Source organism: Cibotium barometz, chromosome 1 (genome assembly GCF_041138505.1).
Source record: "Cibotium barometz isolate CiBa-2024 chromosome 1, ASM4113850v1, whole genome shotgun sequence".
Lineage (NCBI taxonomy): Eukaryota > Viridiplantae > Streptophyta > Polypodiopsida > Cyatheales > Cibotiaceae > Cibotium > Cibotium barometz.
In genome coordinates this window covers 80,862,762-80,890,237 of record NC_141046.1, presented here as the reverse complement: position 1 = coordinate 80,890,237, position 27,476 = coordinate 80,862,762, and the positions used below count along the sequence as shown (strand labels likewise).

The 27,476-nt window shown below is 38.1% G+C and overlaps 1 pseudogene; it reads right to left on the bottom strand.

Moving 5' to 3' along the window:
• Window positions 1-121: 121 nt before the first annotated feature.
• On the bottom strand, window positions 122-24,050 carry LOC147642485 (uncharacterized; annotated as a pseudogene).
• Between the last annotated feature and the right edge of the window lie 3,426 nt (window positions 24,051-27,476).

Here is a 27,476-nt window from a genome sequence, read left to right as displayed (position 1 = left end):
CCTGGCATGCATTTAAAGATACCCGCTTACCAACGTAGCACCTGGCATGCATTTAAAGATACCCGCTTACCAACGTAGCACCTGGCATGCATTTAAAGATACCCGCTTGCCAAGGTAGCACCTAGCATGGGTGTTGCCGTTGCATGCCTGTAGCTACCGGCCTCCTTAAGTAGCAGTCGGCATGCATCAGGTGCTTCTGATGCATGCCGGTAGCTCTCGGTGCATGTTGGTAGTTATTGACATGCATTGGAAGAGCTACCTGCAACAACAAGCATTCGGTGCTCTCGGTGCATGCCGATAACTACCGGCATACTTAGGTAGAACATGGCATGCATTGGGAGATCGTAGTGCATGTCAGTAGTTATCGGCATGCATTGGAAGCTAACTGCATGCATTCGGCGCTTTCGGTGGGTGCCGATAGCTAGTGGCATACTTAGTAGCACCTGGCATGCATTAAGAGCTCCTGGTACATGCCGGTAGCTACCGCCACATCTAGGTTGATGCGGCATGCATTTAAAGATACCCGCTTGCCTAGGTAGCACCTGTGCATTGGGTGCTTCCGATGCATGCCGGTAGCTACTGGCATACTTAGGTAGCACCTGGCATGCATTCGGTGCTTCTTGTGCATGCCAGTAGGTCCTGGTGCATGACGATAGTTATCGGCATGTATTGGAAGCTACTTGCATGCAATTGGTACTCTTGGTGCATGTATTGGAAGCTACTTGCATGCAATTGGTACTCTTGGTGCATGCTGGTACCTACTACCAGCATACTTAGGTAGCACCTGGCATGTATTGCCAGGTCCCAGTGCATACGTCGGTAGCGACCGGCATATTTAGGTAGCATCCGGGATGCATTTATTAAAGATATCTGCTTGCCTAGGTATGCATTGGGTGCTCCTGGTGCATGTCGGTAGCTACCGGCATACTTAGGGAGCATAGGTGCTTCTGGTACATACCAGTAGCTCATGGTGCACGTTGGTAGTTATCGGCATGCATTGGTGAAGGAACAATGGAGCAAGATAACTCTAGGTGTTGAAAGGAAAGATGACAAACATACTGAAATGAAAATGAAAGAAATGTAAAAGTACTCACGTGTAGACCAAGAGAGGTTGACTTGATTGATGTGACACACAAGAAAGTACATCACTCTCATAGAGTGAACACATACACTTAAGTATCATATGCTTATGGGATAACTCCCAAAGTGACACGTGGTACTCTCTCACACAAAGACTCACAAATACACACTCTTTGACTATGATTTCCCCCTCAAATAGCAAAGAGTGTGAGACCCAACACTCAAGGAGTAGACCGATCCCCCCTCCACCATAATAATGCAAAGAGCAAGTCCAACTATCCAACACCTCCCGTGTGATAAGTGACTTCTGTGTCAACTTGTGACCGCCGGCAGCAGCAGTGAGAACCATCACTTGTCACCCCCTTACTTTGAACTGGGTGTCAATACATCATATCAAAGTAAAACCAATACACATTTTTGGGGGACAACCCCGTGCAGAGGACCCTTATTGACCATCACACATCACACTATTTATTTCAACCATTTTATGCATAATGCAAGGGCAGAGCACCCATACGCACTCATCCATACATCCATTCACGTCAATCCATATTATCCACACATCAACCCACATCATCCATACATCCATTCACGTTAATCCACATTATCCACACATCAACCCACATCATCCATACATCCATTCACGTCAATCCACATTATCCACACATCAATCCACATTCATTTCATAAGTATTCCCATTCTCATCTAATCACATCTTTTTCTATCTCATCACTTATTTCCTCATTTATCCTCATCAGATCTCATCCACTTGCATCTACCCATACATCTCATCACTTCATATACATTAACATCAATTTACATCGCATCTTATCACATCCATTTCACATCACATCTCATTCATTCACATCCCGATTCACATGCTAACACATTCATTCACGTCCCTAATCGTTCATTCACATCTCGATTCACATCACATCACATCCATTCACATCCTATATCATTCATTCACATCCCGATTCACATGCTATCACATTCATTCACATCCTATATCATTCATTCACATCCCGATTCACATGCTATCACATTCATTCACATCCTATATCATTCATTCACATCCCGATTCACATGTTAACACATTCATTCACATCCTATATCATTCATTTACATCCTGATTCACATGCTAGCACATTCATTCACATCCTATATCATTCATTAACATCCTAATTCACATGCTAACACATTCATTCACATCCTATATCATTCATTCACATCCCAATTCACATGCTAACACATCCATTCACATCCTATATCATTCATTTACATCGTGATTCACATGACATCACATCTCATCTATTCATTCCCATTTATCTGATTCACATCACATATCATCACATCTATTTACCTCTCATTCTCATCACTTCTATTCTCATCACATCTATTCTCTATTCATTATCATCTATCTGATTTATATCACATCTATTTGTAAAATGTAAGAGAATTCTTATTTTTGATATAAAGATTCTTTACATCTATTGATGCATAAGAACAACTTCAGTGGGAAATAACACTTTTATAAAAATCCATTTATGCATCTATTTATGCATAAATTCAATTTTAAGGAGAATAACACCTTCGAAATAAAAATAAATCTTTTATGCATCTTTCTATGCATAAATTCAATTTTAATAAGAATAATTCTTTTGAAATAAAAATAAATTTCTTTATGCATCTTTCTATGCATAAAATCAAAAGTAATGAGAATAACTCTTTTGAAATAAAAATAAATTTCTCTATGCATAAACTCAAAATTCATGAGAATAACTCTTTTGAAATAAAAATAAATTTCTTTATGCATCTTTCTATGCATAAAATCAAAATTGATGAGAATAACACTTTTGAAATAAAAATAAATTTCTTTATGCATCTTTCTATGCATAAAATCAAAATTGATGAGAATAACTCTTTTGAAATAAAAATAAATTTCTTTATGCATCTTTCTATGCATAAAATCAAAATTTGATAAAAGTAACCCTTCTATAATTTAAAAAAAATCTTTTATGCATCTATTTATGCATAAATTCAATTTTAATGAAAGGAACACTTTTATAATAAAAAAATTCTTTTATGCATCTATTTATGCATAAAAATCAATTTTGATGAAAGTAACACTTTTATAATCAAAATATTCCCAATATGTATCTTTCTATGTATAGAAATTAATTCTAATGAAAATAACACTTTTATAATAAAAATATTTCTAATATGCATTTTTCTATGCATAGAATAAAAATAACACTTTTAGAATACACAAACGGTGGGGATTACTCTTTTTGAAATATAAAAGATAAAACTTATTTCATAAAATTTAAAATTTTTTTGCCATAACCTTCTTTGTATGGCTGACCATTTTTCAATTTTTTTCATTCTCAAGTTACTTAGAAATTATCCCAAATGGTTTAAAGTATTCTAAACTAATCAAATTTCACTTTTTGTAAAAGGAAACAATATGAAAAGTTTAATTCTAACAATTTGATTATATATCTAGGATAAAGAAAGGCTGAATTCAAGAATGAAGAGAGGGGAAAACCACACATGTGAAATAGGCACCTCCTTCATGAGGGGAATTCCCCCACACACTGAGGCGTCAAAAATGCATCATTTCCTCTAAATATCTCTTCTTTTTTAACTAATAACCTTGTCCTTAGTCAACTCTTCATCTTATGTGAGTATTTACTCATTTTTGGGGGGATTTTCTTTATTTCTTCAATTTATCTCCTCCCTACATTTGGATTAATCTAATTGGCCCCTCAGAACCTTAATCTAAAATTTCAAAAAATCTTGACCCTTAGGCTAAGGCCTTATGAACAGATTATAATTTATTTCTAATGCACCTTCTGAATTTCTTTTTGAGCTTCTGTTTCAGGGGAATTTATTTTAATAAGAAGAGATATTTTTACATCCAAAAATATCTAAAAATTGAATAATATCTCTCTAGAATATTTTCTCTCTCTAAGCCAAAATAGTTAGAAACAAGATCTGTTAATATTCTGACAAGGGGAATGATTTTACAGGGAGAGAGATTGGACATCTTGAGGGGCTCGGGGAGGAATCTTACACTCTTGGTGCATTCCGATAGCTGTTTGGCATACTTAGGTTTGCACCCGCCGGCATGCATTCGGAGCACCCATAGCTACCAACATATTTAGGTAGCATCCGACATGCATTTAAAGATACTCGCTTCCCTAGGTAGCACCTGACATGCATTGGATGCTCTCGGTGCATGCCGGTAGCAACCCACATACTTAGGTAGCACCCCGACATGCATTGGGTGCTTCTCGTGCATGTCGGTAGCTCCCGGTGCATGTCTGTAGTTATCGGCATGCATTGGAAGCTACCCGCATGCGTTCAATACTCTCGTTGCATGATGCGGGTAGCTACTGGTATACTTAGGTAGAACCGGACATGCATTAGGAGCTCCTTGTCCATGCTAGCAGCTACTACCGGCATATTTAGGTAGCACCCACTGCATTTAAAGATACCCACTTGCATAGGTAGTATACTTGACGTGCATTGGGTACTCTCGGTGCATGCTGGTCGCTATAACAAGGATACTTAGGTAGCACCTGTTGGGATGCATTGGGTGCTTTTGGTGCATGCTAGTAGCTCTCGGTGCATGTCGGTAGTTATCATCATGCATTCAAAGCTACCGGCATACTTAGGTAGCGCACGGGATGCATTGGAAGCTCTCGATGCATGCTGGCAGCTAACGACATATTTAGGTAGCATCTAGCATGCATATAGAGATACTCGCTTGCCTAGGTATCACCTGGCATGCATTGGGTGCTTCTAGTGCATGCCGGTAGCTCTCGGTGCATGGCGGTAGTTATCGGCATGCATTGGAACTTACCTCCATGCATTCGGTGCTCTCGGTGCATGCCGGTAGGTACTCGCATACCTAAATAGCACCCGGCATGCATTGGGAGCTCATGGTACATGCCGAAAACTACCAACATATTAAGGAAGCATCCATGCATTTAAAGTTACCCGCTTGCCTAGGAAGCACCTGGCATCATGCATTGGGTGCTTTTGGTGCATGCTAGTAGCTCCCGATGCATGTCGATAGTTAGCGGCATGGATTGGAAGCTACCCGCATACATTCGGTGCTCACGTGCATGCGGGTAGCTACCGGCATACCTAGGGAGCACCCGACATGCATTGGGTGCTTTTGGTGCATGCTGGTAGCTCTCGGTGCACGTCGGTAGTTAGCGGCATGGATTGGAAGCTACCCGCATGCATTCGGGGATTTCGATGCATGCCGGTAGCTACGGGCATACTTAGGTAGAACTTGGCATGCATTGGGAGCTCCCGGTGCATGCTGGCAGCTACCGACGTATTTAGGTAGCATCTGGCATGCATTGGGAGCTTCTGATGCATGCTGGAGCTACCGGCATATTTAGGTAGCATGCATGCATGCATTTAAAGATACTTGATTGCGTGGGTGTGTAAGATTTCTCCCTCCAGCTTTTGAGATGTAAAGATATAAGAATCTTCCCTTCAGTCTCTTGTAATCATTCCCCCCTTCAGAATGGAAAAAGATTCTGTTTTCCCTTGTTTTTGGTCTAAAGAGAGAAAATAATCTAGAGAGAGATAATACAGTTTTGAAATATTTTTGGATAAGTATTTTCTTCCAAACAATAGGAAGTGATCCTCAGAAACATAATTTTAATCAGAAATTCCTAAGTTGCATTAGATTTGGACAATGGTGGGTGAACCAAGGAGTCCCCTAGTTCAGAGTTCTAAGCTTTATCAAATTCTTTTGAATTTAAAAATGCAATATCCTTATTATTTAAGGTTGGAAAATAAAAATAAAAGAAAAATGAAAAAATTTAGAATTACCCACAAGAAAATATTAAAGAAAGGATCACATGAGGTGAAGGTTCCTTAATTATGAGTTTTTAGATATTTTAGGAGACTTGAGGCTTTGTGACACCTCAGGAGAGGGAAAACCCTTCATCAAGGAGGTGCCTAGAAATCACATGAAGGAGGTATTTTTTTATTCAAAAATATCATAAAGTGGCTAGATATTTCATCTCTCCTCTTCCAAATTAGATCAAAAAGTGGGCAAAACTTGTCCAAAATTGGATCAAATTGAAGCTGGAAGCCTCTAGATCCCAGTTGGACTTGGTTGGTGGCCTCCCTCACCTATAAATAGACCCCCATTCCTTTGTATTTTCATCTTAGAGTAATTCTATGCTAGTGTAATTTTTAATTTAGTATATTTTTCTCTTCCCTCTTCATTGGCCCTCCATTGTGAAGCGTTGGTGCTTCACTAAACCTCTTCTTTCTTGAAGATTACCCTTTTCCCTTGGTGGCCAAGCCTCTTCCTTCAGGGCTGCATAACTTTTGCAAGGTAAAGAATCAAGCAAACCAAGCCTAAACAATGAAGTTTATGCTCTCTTTTTAATGTTAATCTTCTTCCTAACCTCCCTCATGCTTGGGAAGCATTTTATTTTATGAGTTTTCTCTTAAAACCATGCTTTTCTTGATTTATGATGAATTAATGTTTATGTTTAAGCTTAGGTTTATGCATAAACTAACTTTTATATTAAAAGTGGAATTTCTAGCATTATTATTTCATAGAAAATGTGAGGAAACTATAGCAAAATTTTTATCATTAGAGAATGAATTTATGCATCCTAATTTTTATGCTAAAAGTAGAATTTTGAGCATTCTCACTTCATAGAAAATGCGGGCAAGTTATGGCAAAACTTTATCATTAGAAAATGAAGGTTTATTTATAATAAATTTTATTCTAAAAGTGTAATTTTAAGCATTCTCATTTCATAGAAAATGCGGGAAAACTATGGCAAAATTTTATCATTAGAAAATGAAGGTTTATTCATAAATTAAATTTAATGCTAAAGGAGGAACTTTGAGTATTCTCATTTTATAGAAAATGTGGGAAAACTATGGCAGAATCTTTATCATTTGGAAATGAATTTACACATAATAAATTTTATACTAAAAGTGGAGTTTTGAGCATTATTCATTTACTAGAAGAATGAAGAAGGTTATGCACAAATTTTCTAGATTCGTTCAATTTATGAGAAATTATGAAAATGATTATGAATATAATTTATTTAGATAAAAATAAATTAGTATGTGTGCATAAATGTTTATGCTGAGAGAGGAAATATGGGTATAATTGATTTTGTAAATCTCGTGAGAAAGTATATGCATAAATCTTTTATTCAAAAAGAGGATCATTGAGCATATTTTATATTGGGAAAATTGAGAAAAGAATGGGAAAATATTCATAGGAATGCATCGAGAAAACATGGATAAATTTTAATCAAAAAGAGGAATCACAAATATATTTAACTTCTGGAATTATGAAGTATACGTCTAGATTCTTGAAAATTAGAATCTTGGGTACATTTTGAACGGGAAAAGGATTTCCCAGAGAAAAGACCAAAAACATGCATAGTTGAATGAACATAAATAATTGTGTGTGACTGACTTATTCCTAGATTCCTCGGGAAAGGAATCTAGAATTCTTGAAAGCATCGAGGATCCAAAAGTGAACGGAAGTTTAGACTTAACTAAATTGAGTCAAGAAAAAGTTATCTTTAACTGAGCCAAGTATTTGGCTGAGACTTTCAAAGTTCTGTGAGTGTAAAAGTAGAGTAACTGTACTTTTAACTTGGTTGATTGTGGAATAAAAATTCTGATAAAACTAGATCAAGGAAAGTTGATAGTCAAATCTGATTCACTCAAAGCAAAAAGAGACCATCTTGTTTGTGGAAATTGGAGCGATGTGTGGATTGGCATGGATTGATGTGGAGTGATGAGAAATGATTAATGTGGATTGATGTGTGGATTGATGTGGGATGATGTGAATAAATGTGGGAATGATATGGAACGATCAGAAATAATGTGGAATGATGAGAAATGATGACGAATGATGTGAAATGATGAGGAATGATGTGGAAAGATGGAAATTTTGCTTGGAAACTGTATTTGTATGTGAAACCTATTTTTTAAAGATTGTTTTACATCAAGAATGCTGGGGGAAGCATTTTGACTATCTTATGGAATGAGCTCGTGAGGACCTAAGTGGAAAATGTTGCAACAGTTGATAGAGAGTCAAAGAAGGACGTCTCGCATAGCAAGATCGCGGTCGAGGTCTTGACCAGCCTTGGTTCGGTTAAAATGGTGAGCTTCCAGTACGGTGGATGAGGGGCCAAGGAAGTGGCCTATGAGTGAAGCTCTAGGTCACCGCTACGAAGGAGCCTAGAGAGTGCTGACCATATCGTGTTTGGGCTCTGGTTTGCCCATGATACCCACATGTGCATCAAGGAAGAAAATGAGTTGGAGTTGTTTTCTGAACACGAGCATGGATCTGGTTGATTGGCCTTGCTAGTCTTCAATGGATGAGTTCATGGCTCTTTAAATGGGTCTTGTTGGTTGATCTAGCTTATCTTCAAATGGAGAGTCCATATGGATTTTATGTGATTATACTCCTAGGTACTATGAGCTAGGAACTATTCAAAACGTCCCTGAGTGAGTAGGTGGTGAGCGTTCTAGTTATCAATGATTCCATAGGTACGCTAAGGAAGGAATGAATAGAATATGAATTTTATGGAAAAATCTTGATTATATTCCTAGGTACTATGGGCTAGGAACTATTGAAAAGGCCCCTGAGTGAGCAGGTGGTGAGCGTTCTGGTTGCCGATGATGCCATAGGTATGCCGAGGAAGGAATGATTGGAAATTGGACTTGGAACTAGAATACTGAAGATTATGATGGAAACACTGTGGTTTTATTGCAATGTTGTTCTAGAAATAGTTGTCTAAGAAAAGGCAATTTCATATTGGGTGTGTAGGTGGTGTGTCTATTTAATTTTTGCATGAGAGCCGGCTAGGGGGCCTGGGAACTCTTTTCCCTAGTACCCGAGACAAAACATAACAAAATTTTTATAATGGATCCTATCAACAATGGTTGGCCCATGGGATTGAATGGGATTAGGCTGGATCGATGGATTTCTATAATAAAATTCAATTATATTCAAGTTATGATAGTTGAAGTAAGTCACAGGATAATTCTTGTTCTATGGAAAAGAATCAACGGCTCTGCCTCTTTTGATAAGGAAAAAAGCATTGGTCTATATGAACCAAGTGCAAGTTCCTCCTTTGATTCGGCCATGTGACCGGCGGGTTTGGTCAGAATACAAAGGATAGTTAAGGCTCTTCACTATGCTAGAAGATTTTCCTGGAGGAATCACCTATGCTTTCTAGGTGAGGGAAGTTTTTTTCGGGTTTGGTTTTGGAAGAGCCGTTAGATTAGTCTCTCCTCCACATCTATCCATACATTCACATCTATCACTTCACATCCACATATATTCACATCACATCACATTTCATCCACATCACATCACATCTCATCCACATCCACATCTCTTTACATTACATCACATCTACATCACATTCACATCCACATCCCCTTACATCACATCACATCTCATCCACATCCACATCACATTCACATCCACATCTCATTTCATCACATTCACATCCACATCTCATTTCAACACATCACATCTCATCCACATCCCTTTACATTACATTCTTTCACATACACATCCACATCCATTTACATCACATTATTTCACATACACATCCACATCCATTTACTTCCCATCTCACCCTTTCATATATCCTCTCATCTCATTCTCATCTCATCATTCACATCTACATCCATTTACTTCACATCTCATCCACATTAATTTTCATCACACCACATCCTATCACATTCCCTTCATATCTTATCATATCCATTCACATCCTATCGCATCCCATTACATCTTATCATATCTTATCACATCCCATTTATATCTTACCACATCTATTCATATCCTTTCACACCACATCCTATCACATCCCCTTCACATCTTATCATATCCATTCACATCCTATCGCATCCCATTTACATCTTATCATATCTTATCACATCCCATTTACATCCCATTTACATCTATTCACATCCTATCGCATCCCATTTAGTAGCTTTCCCTACTTCGATATCGATAATGAGACTTTTTCTAAATTTTTACCAATTGTTTGGCTTAGATAAAAGTTCTTTTTATTGACGACTATTTCCATATTATTTCTCAATTTCTCAAATGAATTATATTCAATATTCCTCTTTTGAATAAAAGAGTTCATGGGATTTACAAAAATCAATTCTACCCATATTTCCACTTTTGATAAATATTCATAAATTGAATTATACAAAAAATTTCTCTTTTTTTCATTTAATTTCTTGGATCTCAAATATCATGGAAATTCCTCTTTTTACATTTAATTTCTTGAATTCATAACATCGAGGGAATTTCTCTTTTATCATCAAATAAATTTATCTAAAACCCCTCTTTTCTTTCTTAAAAATATCCATTAATTCAATATGCCAAGAATTTCACTTTTACTATTTAAATTATTGAATTCCAAATGTCATGGGAATTCTTCTTTTATCATTTAAATATTTCTCATGCATAAAATAAATTTATCTAAAATTTCTCTTTGAATTTAAATAAAATAGCCATTAATTCCAATATTCTAAGAATTTCACTGTTACTATTTAAATGATTAAATTCTAAATGTCATGGAAATTTCTCTTTTATCATTTAAATATTATCATGCATAAAATAAACTTATCTAGAATTTCTCTTTAAATTTAAATAAAATATCCATTAATTCTAATATACTAAGAATTTCACTTTTACTATTTAAATGATTGAATTCCAAATGTCATGGGAATTTCTCTTTTATCATTTAAATATTTCTCATGCATAAAATAAATTTATCTAAAATTTCTCTTTGAATTTAAATAAAATATCCATTAATTCTAATATAATAAGAATTTTACTCTTCCTATTTAAATGATTGAATTCAAAATGTGAAGGGAATTTTTCTTTTATCATTTAAATAAAATTACCATATATTTCTCTTTTCTTAATTATTTAATTATAAATAAACCTTAAAAATTAGTTTTCCATTGAATATGATGAAAATCATTCTTTTAGTCTAAAATATTCAATCCTAGAATATGGTAGGAAGTCCTCTTTTCACGTTATGCATAAGAATGAGTTATGTATAAATTTCTTAAAATTTTTGCCATAGCTCCGCTGCTATTACTGATAATTTTTAATATTTTTGAAAAAAAAGTCTTAGTAATGTAATTATGATAGTATAACCTTAAATCCATTTTATGGATTTAACTCATAAGATTCCATAATTTACTAGCATATAAGTATAAAAACCATTTTCTTAACCGCTAGCCGCACAAGCCTGGAGTTTGATTTGTGAATTGAGAATTTCTCCATGAGAAGCATCAATTGAATAGAGAATTGGTCATAGGAATGACCATTCTTTGGAGGAGAAAGAGATAAACATAAAAAGCATCTTAATTAAGCATAAATGTAAACTTTTCTTAATTATTCATTGCAACTCTTAAGAAAAGCTTGATTTGCATTATAAACACTTAATTTAGAAACTTCTCAAGCTTGAGAGGGGTTGAGAAGTGAAAACATTGAGAATAGTAGAGCGAAACCATGAAATTCCACTTTACCTCTTATTTTTGCTTGTTTCTCTATCATAGAAGAAGCCCCCAACCAATCAATTGGTTTGTGTGTTGAAAGGAAAGCTCCAAGGATGGTTGAAGAGAGAGAGAGACTCCACTCTCTCCAAAAGTAGAGGATTTTTAAGGGATAATAAAAAATATCATTATTTTAGTATAATACTGTCATGGTATATAGTTCACAGATTTCTTTACAAAAGACTAAGGATCTATTTATAGGTGAGGGAGGCCTCTAGCCAATTCTAACTAGGTTCTAGGATTTTCCAAGTTTAGTTTGGCTGAATTTGGACAAGATTTAGACCTAGTTTGGCTCCCTTTTGATTTGGTTTAATCCAGGAGAGAGGAGAGATAAAAATATCACAATTTTTTTGAGTTAAAAACTCCAACACATGTGTGAAATAGGTGCCTCCTTGAAGTCCCCTCCTCTCCTTACCAAGGTGTCAAAAATGTATCATTATACCAAAATATCTCATTTTTTTTAGTAATATCTCATAGTTTTTAACTAACCTTGTACTCAGTCAACTCTTCATCTTATGTGGGCATTTACTCATTTTTGGGTATTTTCTTTTATTCATTGGATTTATCTCCTCCCCACACTTGGATTGATCCTATTGGCCCATAGGAATCTTAATTGGACCACCATAATCCAATTTTTTTTGAAAATCTAGACCCTCAGGCTAAGGTCCTTTATACACATTTTCAATTAATTCCAATTGCACATTGGAAAGTTCTTTTTGAATTTTTGTTTTAGGGGAAACCAGTTTAGACACTAGGAGGATCTTTATATCCAAAAATTTTGGATTACCTCTCTCTATACATTTTCTCTCTCCAGGCCAAAACAGGGTAAAACAGGATCTTTCTTTTATTTTAGAGAGGGGAATAATTACAAGATCAAAAGGGGAGGTTCTTACACCTGTACACCTCAAAAGCTGGAGGGAGGAATCTTACATCCTACCCCACTTAAAAAATACGAGATGTCCTCATCTCGCACAGCTAGAGGACAAACTCTTTCCCTTAAGATCCAACTGATTCTGGGGTTCCTTATAGTCTCATCAACCCAACAGAATCCTGGGATAAAGATTCCTTCTACAAGAAGAACACACAGAACTCATTATCAGGGAATAATTCATTCAGAACATATCATTCATATCCTTAACACAATGATGGTCCATCATACCGAAAATTCCATCTAAACATTCCTCCATGGGAATTTCAGCTATGCAGGTTTTTAATTTGTCATCCCTTAACTTGATCCAGTGGGTCCAAAGAATAGACTACCGGAACTAATCTAGTTTTTTCCCCTGACCAATCTCACCAAGAATCTAGTTGGATAAATGGATAAAATGACGGGTAGATTACTCTCATGAGAGATCAAGGATCCTCATTATGAAACTGGGAATTATTGGAAAAAGGGTCTTTGGAATGGATCTCAAATTGGAATCTCACTTGTATTGGAAACTCTGTTTTTCATTCAAAGGACTATTTTACGCCAGAATGCTGGAGGAAGCATTTGGCTTATGTTGTTCTAAGAGGAGGTTCGTTGAAACAGCTAGCGGGGAGTCGTCAAGGGACTTTGCCTACGCGGCAAAGCCTACCGAGGTCTTGACCAGCCTCGGTACGGTTAAAGTGGTGCGCTTCAGGCACGATGGGTGAGGACCGACGAAGCGGTCTCTGAGTGAAGTGCTAGGACACCTAAGGAGGATCCTAGAGGGTTCTGACCAAGCGATGCACGGGCTCGTTGTTGCTATAGGACACCCAGGCGTACGTCGAGGAATATATCTGATGACAAAAAGGAAAGGTTTTGGGAACAAAAATTTGATATTAGATCTCGTTGGTTGGCCAGTTGGTCTTCAATGGAGAGCTCAGAGCATGCATTTTTGTAATACAATGGACTTGGAATTTTGGAAAATGATGATCGAAAATATTATGATTTTATTCAAGGATTGTCTTAAGCCAGTCGAATCTGTTATATAAATGGCAATTTCATATTGGGTGTGTACGTGGTATGCCTATTTGTTTTTTGCATGAATCGTCGGCTAGGGAGCTTAGGAACTCTTTTCCTCGATACCCGGGCAAAAACCCAATCAAATATTTATAAAGGAATCCCACCAATTCAGTGGTTGGGTGGTTGGCTAACCCATGGACGGATGGGGTTAGGCTAGATCAGAGGATTCCTGAGAAACAACTAGATATAGTTAGTTACGTTAATCAATTTCAATCTTGAGAAGACCTTGTTCTGTGGGAAGGGATCATTGGAAAAATGAGGAAAAACACATTGATTCCATGGACCAAGTGCAAGTCTCTTCTTGATCTGACCATGTGACTTCAAGTTTGGTCAGATCATTTTAATTTAGTCAAGACTTGACTCGTTAAAGTAATCTCCTAGTTAAAAGATTTGCCCCCTTCCTGGCGGAATCCCCTTCCGGCCGAGGGGAGTCTTTCGGGCCCGGTCTCGAAGGGGCCACCCCTGGGCTAGCCTCTCATCCCGAGCATCCGCGGTCCCAAGTGTGCAGGACCCTCGGCCCGCACGGGAGGCCGACGCCACTTCCGTCTCACCGACAGGAGCCCCGGAGCGGGCGGGCGGGGACCTCACAGAGCTGGTATCAGAGCATTGTTGAAAGCTAATAAGAATAAATAAATTCTTATCAGAAATTGATAATAAAAACTCAAAAAAAAACATTTTTCATAAAGTACTTTCATTCCGTAACCTTCTTTAATGAAGAATTTTTAATCAAAGAAATTATTTTTATAGATGGAAGTTTTCTATTTATTTGGTATTCCCGACCTCACCCAATCACAAGACATGACTGTGTTCGCCTTTGAGCATCTCATCTCTTCCGCTTCAACTCTAACAAGCTGAGAAAGTCTTGCACGCCATTTTAGAGGATTTATATTTCCCTAACCCAGTAGAGAGACGCCAGCATAAGTGGTTTGTAGGGCAGTATGTCCACACCTCTTGTGACCGGCGTGCAATGCTGAGGCAGAACCTCTCATTTGGCAATGATTATGTTAAAGCTGAAAATGGTACATGGTGTCATTCTATATCATTCAATGCCTCGGAATTTTAGATTTTCATGCCAAGTCTACAGACTCCTTAGTTGCTTTATTCCTAAGGAGAAGATAATAGCTCCCTTATTAGTGAACATTTGTATCAGGGCATGGCTATGGCCCAGTACTGTCGTCTTATGTATCTCCCGAGGAGATTTTGAATTCTAGAGCCCAGCTGCTCTATGTACATATTGCAACTTTTATATAAATAAGGAAATGTTTTCTGGAGAAAATTTCCCTATTGTATAAGTGATTGTTAAAGAAAAATTTGTTATCGGACATGTCATAGATCTCCCATAAGTTTATTGTCTTGTTTAAGAAATTGTTTTCCAAACCTCTTAAGTCTTAGAATCTCATGGACGATATCAAAATAAAAATTTAATAATATATAATTTTTGACAGAATCATGAGACGAGGAAACCGTGGCCGTCAGCCAGCAGACCCTCTCTTTGAAGATGATGAGCTTGACCCTGATGTTCACAAGGCTCTTCATAGGACTTAGCTAGGACCCTTCAAAGGAGAAGGGGAGAACCTGGGCAAGGCTGTGGAGAAATGGGTGGAAGCTATGGAAGAATATTTTGACGTCACAAGCTACAATGAGCGGAGCAAAATGGCTCTTACTAGGCTGAAAATAGTGGAAACAGCAAGGGTGGCATGGAGGAACCACCAACCATCTGGACAGAAATACTCAGTCTTGAAATGACCTTAAAACCTATTTGAGAAAGAGATTTTGTCCCCCTAGATTTTTGGAAATCAAAATGAATGAATTCTTAGAGCTAAAGCAGGGGAGCAAAACCATCGAGGAATATCACCAGGCCTTTGCTCTTCTACTCAAATATTCACCACCTCTAGATGAAGAGCAACTCATAGCCAGGTTCATTCGGGGAATGAACAAACCCTTGGACACACTGGTTAAAAATGCCAAGCCAGTGTCCATGGCAGAGGCTATCAGAATGGCGGACTTTTCCAAAGCTTTCATCATAAAAGTCTCGCCAAAGCGAGCTCCCTCATCCTTCAAGAGATTTCAAACACTGAGAAGTTATTCCACCTTTTCGCCTCCAAAGAGACACCAAGCTCCTAACTAGAATGTGGAGATGGGAAGCTTTAGAAATGAACGAAGACCTTTCCCCTGAAGTACATTCTCAGGAACTCCGACTCTCTCCACAATGCAAAGGGAAGACCTTCGAAGCGAGAACAGATGCTTCCGGATGTCAAGGACTTAGGCACCAGCTCAAGGATTGCCCATCTCCTTCTGTAGGCCAAGGAAGCCAGGGTTGAAAACTCCTTCATATGAGTCCAATCAGGGTCCCAGCACCAAAATCATGGTAACCCCAGAAGAGTGCCAGCTTAGCTTGCAGCCTTCATGCAAAGAAGTCTCCAAGCTCCCTCCCAGAATTGGAATAACCAAAGAGAGAGAGATCCACCTCAGACTGCAGCAGCCAGAGCAGTCACCATAGCAGAGGAAGTGGAGGAAGAGAAAGGACATATCTATGTAGCAATTGAGCATCAGGGGAATAACCATCAATTCTTAGTCCTCCAGACTCCAGCAGAGTACCAGGGTAAGAAATTCAAGCTTTTGATTGATTCAGGCAGTACTCATTCTTTTATTTCCCCAGGATGTTTGCATAAATTAGTCCTAAATCTAAAATCAGGGATACCTATGCAAGTGGAATTAACTAGTGGGAAGATTCTTTTCACTCACCTTGAGACTGACCTTATTTAGTTTAGCTTAGATGGGAACACAACAGAGTGCCAGTTCTTCAGAGTCCTACCCCTGGGAATATATGACGGAATCCTTGGAATGGATTGGCTCCAAAAGAATCAAGCTGACATTCATTGTCACAAAGGAACCATCTCTTCCTTGACCTTCATGGGAATAAAGTTCAAGGAATTGGAATTTCCGGATCCCCAGTGCTGCAATTAGTCAAGGCTTCCAAATTATTAAAAGGGCTTAGAAAAAGGCAAGGTGTGTATGTCATTAAAATGAATCCAGTAGACATAAAATGCAAGGCTAAAGAACCATAGTGGTTAAGTGAGTATGCAGATGTATTTCTTGAAGAGCTGACTGAGATGCCTCCATCTCGTGAAGTAGATCATGAGATCGAATTAACCCCCGGAGCTCAGCTAGTAGCCCAGCGTGCATACAAAAATGCCAGACCCTGAAGCCATAGAACTTAAGGAACAATTAAGACAGTTGTTGGAGCAGGTATTCGTCAGACCCAGTGTCTCACCTTGGGGTGTGCCCGTTCTCTTTCAAAAGAAGAAAGATGGAATATTAAGACTTTGTATTGACTACAGAGGACTGAATCAATTAACAATTAAGAATAAGTATCCTATTCCTAGGATTGATGAACTTCTGGATCAATTAAGTGGTACCCAAATGTTTACAAAGATAGATCTCAAATCCGGGTACTACCAGATTAGAATCAAGGAGCAAGACATCCCAAAGACATCATTCAATACTCGCTATGGGCAAAAATTAATTTTCCAATGATATGATACCAATTACTCATTTAACATAGGATGACTAATCCTAGAATATGGTAGGAAGTCTTCTTTTCACATTATGCATAAAAATTATTTGTGTTAATTTTCTTAAAAAAAATCATAGCTTTGCTGCTATTACTGATAATTTTCAATAATTTTGAAAAGCATAAGGTTTAGTAATACAATATGATAGAATAACTATCATTTGGACCAATATCCAATTTATTGACTTAATCCCTAAGTTTATCATAATTTAAGTAACATAAAAGCATTAAAAAGCCATCTCTTTGGCCTCTAGCTTGACTAGCATAGAGTTTGATTTTAGAATTAGGAATTGCTCCATGAGAAGCATCATTTGAATATAGAATTGGTCATAGAAATGACCATTCTTCGGGGGGGAGAGATATACTTAAAAAACATCCTAAATTAATCATAAATGTAAACTTTAATTGATTAATCATTAAAATTCATTAGAGAGCTTCATTTGCATTGAAAATCCATTCAATTGAATACTTCTCAAGCTTGAGAGGGGTTGAGAAGTGAAAAACATTTAGAAGATTATGAAAAAACTATAAAGTCACACCTTACCTCTTTTTTTTCTTGATTCTCTATTCTTAGGAGAGGCCCCCAACTAATCAATTGGTTAGTATGTTGAGGAAAGCTCCAAGGAAGGTTGAAGAGAGAGAGAAGCTCCAATCTCTCCAAATTGTAGAGGATTTTTAGGGGATAATAGAAAATATGCTTATTCTAATGTAATATTGGCATGGTCTAGTCCACAGATGAGAATACAAAAGAATGAGGGTCTATTTATAGATGAGGGAGGCCACTAACTGAGTCCAACTAAGTTCTAAAATTTTCCAGCTTCAGTTTGGCTGAATTTGGACCAGTTTGGCTCCCTTTTTGATTTGGTTTGATCCACGAGAGAGGAGAGATAAAAATATCTTAATATTTTTGAGTTTAAAACTCATTCACATGTGTGAAATAGGTGCCTCCTTGAAGGCTCCCCCTGTATGATTACTCCAAAATATCTTATTTTTTTAGTAATATTTCATAATTTTTAACTAATAAATCTTGTACTCGGTCAACTCTTCATCTTATGTGGACATTTACTCATTTTTGGGTATTTTCTTTTATTCATCGGATTTATCTCATTCCAACACTTGGATTAATCTTATTGGTCCATAGGAACCTTAATTGGACCATAATCTAAAAATTTCAAAAAATCTTGACCCTTAGGCTAAGGTCTTTTAAATCATTTTTAATTGATTCCCAATGCACCTTGAGAAATTTATTTTGATTTTCTATTTTAGGGAAACATATTTTTGATATTTGTAGAATTTATATATCTAAAAATATCTCAATATTAAATTACCACTCTCTAGAAGTTTTCATCTCACTAGGCAAAAACAAGGAAAAATAATATTTTCTTATATTCAAAAACAAGGAATGATTATAGGGGATTGAATTAAAGCTTATTCATTATTCAGGCTGAGGAGGAATCTTACAGTTTGGGTGCACTACAGTACCGCCTGCAGAGAATACATGAGTTTGTGCAAGTCAAGCAAGAGTATTGTTGTTGGTAAATTTGTGTTGCAGAAAAGATGTCGAATGATGGAATAAACCAGATTGTTGCAGAGAAGCTTGACAAGAACAACTTCCATGCTTGGAGGTTTAGATTGACCAGTTTCTTGATGGGAAAAGATTACTAGGACTACATTGAGAAGGTGAACATGAGGAGGCCCTGGAGATACTTGAGAATAATCCAACTGTTGTAGATATAAAAGAGTTTAAGGATTGGAATCAAGGAGCAAGGAAAGTCATGTATTGGCTTTCTATCAGGATACAGGGACACTATGATTGGGCATATACAGGATGCCAAGTCACCTAAGGAGGCTTGGTACACCTTGGTGAAGCTGTATGAACCAACACCAAGGCATGAAAAATTCAATTAAGAATGAGCTTCATATTGTGGAGAAGAAGAATATTATGGAGAAGAAGAATATATCCGTGAATGATTATGCTTTGAAGATAAATGATTATGCTTTGAAGATCAAGGGCATTGTGGAATCCCTTGCATCAATTAGTGTTTTTGTGGATGATCATTAGGGCCAAAAACGGCTAGAAAAGGGCTGTTAAGAATGAGCTTCATATTGTGGAGAAGAAGAATATTGTGGAGAAGAAGAATATATCCGTGAATGATTATGCTTTGAAGATAAATGATTATGCTTTGAAGATCAAGGGCATTGTGGAATCCCTTGCATCAATTAGTGTTTTTGTGGATGATCATTAGGGCCAAAAACGGCTAAAAAAGGGCTGTTTGTAAATCTAAGGATTAAGAAATTGTCCAATTGTGAATTGACACGTATACAAAAGTATGGCATTCTTGTCTCCTCTAAATGTCTTCTTAACGGTTCTATTTTAGTGGCGAATGGCTAAAATGGCTTAATTTAGACGTTTACTATGGCTAACATTAAAGTTTGGGTCCAAAATAGTGACATCTTGTTCCATTTTATATTTCAAAAAATCAAGCAGGAAGATACGAAATCTTCTCTTTTCAAGCTCTGAAAACAACGCTATTAATGACAAATCACCAAATTTTTTCAAACGTCTACTTTCCACCTTCCCTCCATTTTGGTATGGCTCATTCCCTTTTCCACCTTCCCTCCATTTTGGCATATGGCTTATTCTCCTTTCTTTGCATTTTCAAAAGACTCACTATTTTTCTCTCATCTGTGAGCTTCTATGGCGTCCTCACGTCGTCCTTCTCATAATATAACTTGTGATTTTCATAACACCAGAGAGGATGGTGTTTGGAAACCCATGTCTTTTCGTGTGAATGATTGGGTAACAACGCTTCCCTCTTGCAAAGGTGCCCACAGGGTGAAAAGAACCAAGCAAAATGAAGTGAAATCCCATTGGAAAGGTCGTGTTCTTGCCTTCAAAGTGACCGACAATGGCTGGCTTGCAAAAGTTCAACACGTCTACATGGCCAAAGACATGGTGTTGAACTTGGATAAACATCCAATTCTCCATTCTTATTGTAATTTAACAAAACTTTATCTATTTGATACAACACAATATTTTTCCTTCTGATATATTTTTTGTTTGTTTAATTTCAGTTATCTTTCTATCAACAGCTGTGGAGTGGCAGCCTGTTGAGAGCTTAAGTGGCACATTCAAAGCAATTCACAAGGGGATTGCAGATGTAATGTATGCAGACAGACCACCTTCATTTTACAAATCACTGGATATATTTGTGTATTTTGCATAATACAAGGTTCCATCAAGAGAAGGTGTTCATGGAGAATCAGATGACATACCTATTCCCACATTAATGTCACTCGAATGGGAAGTTCCTGATCCAAATACCATAACAAGCTTCAAATCCAAAATCAAAGATGATATTCTTAAAGCTATGTCTCCTGGAAGGATTTCAAGGAAGGATTTCAAGAAGGATAAAAATTCAATGGTTCTTGCCTATACATGTCTTTGTGGCATGTTTCAATACAATGGAGAGAACAAGAACGATGTGGCTTAATAGAAGACTATCTACGACTGATCTGGACACTGTACTTGGAGAAGGATGGAGTACCAAGGAAACTTTTCATATTGGCGACAATATCAGTTTGTTGTAGAGTAAGCCCAAATTCTATGTCTATCTCATACCAACAATGTCGTCAATCCCTAGTTTTGGGCTATGACTATAGGAGATGGAAAAGCAAGCTTGGTAGTCGGGTCCCTTTGGATTCTGAAGAGAATTGTCCAGAGTTTGAATTCAACATCATAGTCCATCCATTCATAGATCCTAGGAACCTTATAGTAACATCAAACTGGAGACTACAACATGTAAGAGAGTCGCTTGAGTTTCTGGACAAAACATCACCTGAATATAGATTCAAAGTAGATGATATTGTTGTCAATACAAGGATGGAGAGTGTAACCTCATGCATCACATGTCTTCCCCCAAAAAAAGTTGTATTTGAGCCACTTGCAAGGGCAAGTTTGTTAAGCTGAAAAGGATTTCTCCAATAATGTAATCAATATATTCTGCTAAATTTTGTTAAGCTGAAAAGGATTTCTCCAATAATGTAATCAATATATTCTGCTAAATTTTGTCTTGACTTCTTCACAAAAATGGTCAACATATTGTTCGCAACACAAAACAAGGTTTAACAGTTGAATATCAAATTGTTGATACTGAATTTAAGTATAGAATATAGTCCCAAAAAGGGTGTGTTCATATGGACAAAATGAACAAAACAAAAGCCAATTTGTGGAATCACTCAACAAAATCAACTTTTTTTTTGGCATGGGATGACCCTGGATCTTTAGAGAATCTTTCTCTCTTCTGTTTGCTTCAATCAAATTTGGCTGATTGAGGTTCAAGTTCCGGTGTTTTGAGCTCTTGAGGTGTTGGAAAGGAAGACTTTGCAGTGGATTCCTCAACTGGTGGTAAGTTGGGCTCTTCTCTGAGATCTTTAGGTGTTGGCGAGCGAGGGAGATTTGGCAGTGGGGTCTGGTTTTGGAGAAGGTTCTTTGGAGGTTGGCTTTGGAGACTTGGCAGTCTTCTTGGGGAACATGAAAAAGAAATTGAATGGAGAGCCAACATTTTCCCTCTTACTTTCTTTGTTGGATGAACGACGCTTCTAAATTTTAAATTTCACTGGTGAGTGAAACGGAAGACCTTTAGTAGCACTCTTCTCTTTGACAGGGGTCTTCTCTTTGATTGGGGTTTTCTCTTTGACAGGGGTCTTCTCTTTGATAGGAGTCTTCTCTTGAGCTGGTGAAGAGCTCTTCTCTTTAGCAGGAGGGCTAGGGCTCTTCTCTTTAGTAGGAGGGCTAGGGGTCTTCTCTTTAGCAGGAGGGCTAGGGCTCTTCTCTTTAGCAGGAGGGCTAGGGCTCTTCTCTGTAGCCTGAGGGCTAGGGCTAGGGCTCTTCTCTATAGCCTGAGGGCTAGGGCTCTTCTCTGTAGCCTGAGGGCTCTTTCCTTTAGAATGGGTCTTCTCTTTAGTAGTGCTCTTTTCCCCTTGGAAGATCTGCTCTTAGTAGGGCTCTTCTTTCTTTCCTTCTTCTCTTTGGCAGAGGTCTTTTTCTTTTTGGATGAGCCATCCTTGACATGGCTTTTCTTCTCCTCCTTTTTTCTTTTCTTTGAAGTTGTACCCTTGGCTCCTTTCTCAGGTGGAAAGGGGGAATCAGGATCAACTTGATTGATAGATCTTTCCAAAACCATAGACACTGCCTTCTCCCTTACCCAACTTACCCAAGAATCTGGATATTCATGCAACTAAGACAAAAGAAAATGATAAAATTTCTTAATATGAGAAAGTCACTAAATGTATTGACCCAATCAATCAATGCTATCATTACATAAACTTACAGTAAGTGTTGTCATTCTAAATCTTGACTCAAGATATCTCCAAGCATTAGCAAGCACCATCCATCCACAAGATGTTGAGTCTTTCTGCAAAGGAACTTTCTGATTGTAGTACTTAAAATCTTCAAGTTTGTAGTCTTCATAGGTGGAACCTAGGAAACTCAAGATAAGTTTGGCAGCACTGCAAGCATAAAATATTGAGGGTCAACCAAACAATTGAAAACTTACAAAATATTGCTCTAGAACATAAACCATGGTAAAGTTGATTCTTACATTTTACTTCTCCCATGAATGGATGCTAAAGAATTCATAAAGATTACAATGTCTCTATCCAATAGATTGAAGATAATAAGACTCCAATGGCCTCTGTGTGATAAGATGAATACTGCAATTAGTTGTGAATATTGTAATGATGGACAAAAGATAATTGAGTGTGAGTCTTACACTTCAACATAAGGGTATACAATGTAATTGCATGTCAGCATATCAAAGTTTTTTAGAAAACTTGCAAGATCCCCTTGCCTATTGAAAAGGCACTGTGTAACAAGGGGATCAAGAATGGTCACTTGCATAGCCATTGAGTTAGGAAGATCCCTCATAAGACATCTGGAGACAAACAAAACATATCAATAAAATATGGAATCTGAGAAACTCATCAAGAAAGAAAAAGGAAATCCACACAAACCTCAGACAGATAAAGACGATTGTGTCACAATTCTCAATATTGTGATTCACAAGCATACTTGTGTCTTCAGGGGCAATGTCACAATAAACCTCATCCTCTCCATGCATGGAGACATCTACTACCATTTGACCTGGTACATTCTGAGAAAGTTCTGAATTGGATGCATGAAGAATTTTAGCTTGCTGAGAAAGAATGGCATCCTCTGTAATCTTCTCCTGCTCTCTCTCTTTCTCCACTTCTTCTTTAATATCTTGAGCTTTTCTTGTACTATAAGTATGTGAAACATCTTCAATAACAACTGATTGTTTGGGTTGTCTTGCTGGAGGAATATTTAGAATTTCAAAAGCCCTCATATCTTGACTTGGAATGGGTTCCAAAGCTTTGTCAAACTTGTATCTAAGTCTGGACACAAGCACAAAATCTTTGCTCATGAGAGTTATCCTATGAGCAAATGCAGCAGCAATGTATCCTCGGACTTTATCAAGATTTGTGTTTCTCATTTTGCCAATTAACCTTTCTGATATGTCCCTGACAACCCGCATAAATGGCAGTCGAGGGATGAGAAGATTAGTAGATTTCTGTGCCGCTCTGATTTCTCTTAGTGACTTCACTTGATAGTTTATTCTCTTTCTTGCTGTTGCCCTAGCACGAGGCTTTGGAGGAGGCTTTTCTTGTTTTTTCATCGACAACTGGCTTTTTGGAAAATCCTGGTTTGTCTTGAGCTTTTTCAGTCTCCAAAGGGGCATAGACTTTCCTTGCAGTCTGTTTTGTCCTCACCATTGAAGTTAAAGAAAAAGAATAGACCCGATCGGGGTGATTTGTGAGTTGAGATAAAAAACTAACAGTGGCCCGAACTAAGCGATGGGGCGGATCCAAATTGGTTAGATTAGCTCTATCGCTTGATTCGGGCTATGACTATAGGAGATGGAACTAAGCGATGAATAGCTTCCAAAAGGATTGGAATAGCTTCCAAAAGGATTGGAATAGCTCAATTGCTTGATTCAGGGTATGGCCAAGTGATAGGGGAGGATCCGGAACCAAGCGATGAAGAAGGTCCGAGATGTTTGAATGAGCGTTATCGCTTGATTCGGGGTATGGCCAAGTGATCCGGAACCAAGCGATGAAGAAGGACCGAGATGTTTGGATGAGCGTTATCGCTTTATATGGGTGAGAAGGGTAAAAGGAGATTTCGGGAATTTCGGAGGAGCAATTTCGCTTGATAAATGTTTTCAAGAAAATTAAATTTTTATACCTCGAATCCATCGTACATAGGACCGTTAGATACACGTGTCATGCAATCATTTTTACCACGTGGCACGAATGGTTACTATTTAAGGTATTTTTGCCACGCTCCACGTGCTCCATCGGATATTCTCAAAAACTCTCTCTCATTTTTTTTCGAACCTTCAAATTGCCAAGGCCCTTAACTTTTGGACCACTTATTTTCGCTTAGTCGGGCTCTGCCATATAGTGACTTCCAAGCTCTATTTTGCAAAACTGTCTCTTTTTTTTAAATCTTGATGTTGCTGAATTTAGGGCTTTCACTGTTACTGAAGAGCCCTCAGATCACTCTTTAGTCCCTGCTCTGTATCCTTATCCTCAAGGAGGATTTCCAGTTTCTCTTGGAGATCTTTCCCAGCTGCTTGTAAGAAGAGCTCTGTTTTTTTCTGTCCAAAGTTGTGCGCTCTATCCTTGACAGCTGGGCATAGCGCTTCTCAAACTCTCTTAGCAATTCTGTGGGGCAGAAATTCCCATTTTGGGTTTTGTGACCCATTCCAAAAAAGTTCGTTTGGTCACTCGCTCAGAATCCTCCATGAAGTATTCATCCTTTAAAGCAAGCTTGAACTCCTCCCAATTTCTGCCACCATGTGCTGTCTGCAATCCTCTTATGCGCTCTCTTATTTCAAGAACACATACCAGCTCAAAACTTCGAACCATATCCTCCTCAGTCACTCTGTTTAGCTCCATTTCCTTTATGTAATTGCGCACGTACTTTGTGATATCCTTTCCATCAAATTGATCCACCATTTTCACAATTGATTGCAATGCTTTGGTCGTGGAAATTTGTCCCCTCTCAGCAGCTTGCTGCTGTTGCATGTACATGGTAAACATCTGAAACATCTGCATAACTCCGGGGTCAAAATGAACCCCCTGACCCTCAGAATTCTCAGCCATAGCTTCCCTGTATGTTTCACCACACTCTCACCCCAGCAGTTTCACGTCGGGCTCACCAAAAGCTGTCGTGACGTGTGCAGTCTAGCCGGGAACACACTGGGTGGCTGTGAGAGTTACATCCAAAATCCCAGCAAGGAAACAGAACAAAACATATAATTCTTCAAGAAGCATAAGACATCTCCATTTTCAGCTTGAAGATTGCACATGAATTGTGTATCAAGAGCATGATCAGATCCAAGCATAGATCTCGTGACCCCTTATCCAAATGCCATATACATGTCACATGTAGGCACCACACAATCTTCAAAAGATTTCCACATACATTTTTCATCACCCGAACAGAACCGTGCTGGTGTCACCATTCACTAATACATTATAATCCAGTTTTTTAATAATACCAAGCTTTCAACCATAGAGTAGATACACGATTTTGCTTTACAAAGAGATGCAAGAAATCCACATTAAAGTTAGTTGCTATTCACCTTTTCATCCTCCACTACTTTGTATCTATGACTCAGTTTGGGAAGACCTTGAGCAATATGTGCATTAGTCAACCCTGCTGGTAGTTGAAGTGAGACAAACCACTGGTGCTCAATCAGTGCGAAAAGAACCAGCTTGATTTATAGTAGCTCAGGGCCTAGTGTTTCTGAGGCGATGAAGTCTTTCTTGTTGTTTCTAATGCATCTGTGCGCCGACTGCCTTCACATGCTTACGATTCTACTCATTTCCAGTTCAGACGATCACCTCCCTCTTCTGTACTCAACCAGCGCTCTCCCCACAGTCAGCTAGTGTTCTCAGAGGCCTTCGCCACCACCATCGAAAGCCACCAGCAGCTCTGCGCCTGCTTAGCTCACCAGCCCGTCGCTCATTAATATCTGCAGCTTAATTTGTCAAAAATTACATGAAGCATATCACTAGACGCAGCCTGAATTCCTCTATATTTTGAAATCCTACATGACATGAACAGAAGATGTTTTCTATTTTTTTGAATCTCTGGTTCGTCTCCTTCTCTGGTCTTGACTCCTCCCCGTTTCCTGCATATCTCCCCTTTTTTTTTTGATTGCGCTACCTCTGGTTTTTCTTCATTTTTCCGCAAGGGAATCGGCGCCCCCACCACCTTTTGCAGCTGAAAACATGTTTATTCCATTTTGAAATTCCACACTGCGCCTACCATTCCATGCATCTATTTTAGAGTGATAACCATAAAAAAAATTAAACTCCTTCACACCACAACTTTGCTAAGGGTGTTTCCCACGCCACATCAAAAGAAGCTTCATTTGGCATCCTTATTACACATATGACCTTGCCATCAGAAGCATATGATCATGACCAGGACCATTATATACCATAAAAGTTTTCTGTCTCAGTGTTAATATCAACTCAACCATGATAGACACGGCTTATGAGAATTTCACCATCTCATGGAATCAGTAAAAGCAATCAAACAACCCACAAGCATAATCCAGTCCTATCAAGGCACAGGGTTTCTGCTATCTCCAAAATTCTCCATAAGCATAAAAACTCCACGATTCACACCACACTGTCAGAGGCTTCGAGACCTGGCTCAGCCTCACAGCTCTGCTTATTGTTCCTCATTCATAATATGAACATATATACTTGTGCATCATAAAATGACTCAAGTCATGGCACTCAATCCCATGCATCTGGATTTGCATTTAATGACCTCACATGCATGGTTTCACACCATAGGCATGCCATGGCACGACAACGTGAATTGACGGTAAGCAGGGATGTTGTCTTTGATGAGATGAGTAGCTGATATGTTGCTAAAAAGGATGCTGTTGAGGCTGATGTAAGTGGAAATGTGGTTGCATAGTCATGGAATGGACCAGGAGAGGTCAGTAATCATAGTCATGGAATGGACCAGGAGAGTCCTCACATCAAGTGGTTCTGTTTTGATAGACCATGGAGTGGTAGGTTGCGTCATAATACCAATCCTAAAAATGTAGTTGGTACATCACATAAAGGCAAAGAGAAAGTGGTTAAGCCCCTTGGTATGCCTGACATTTC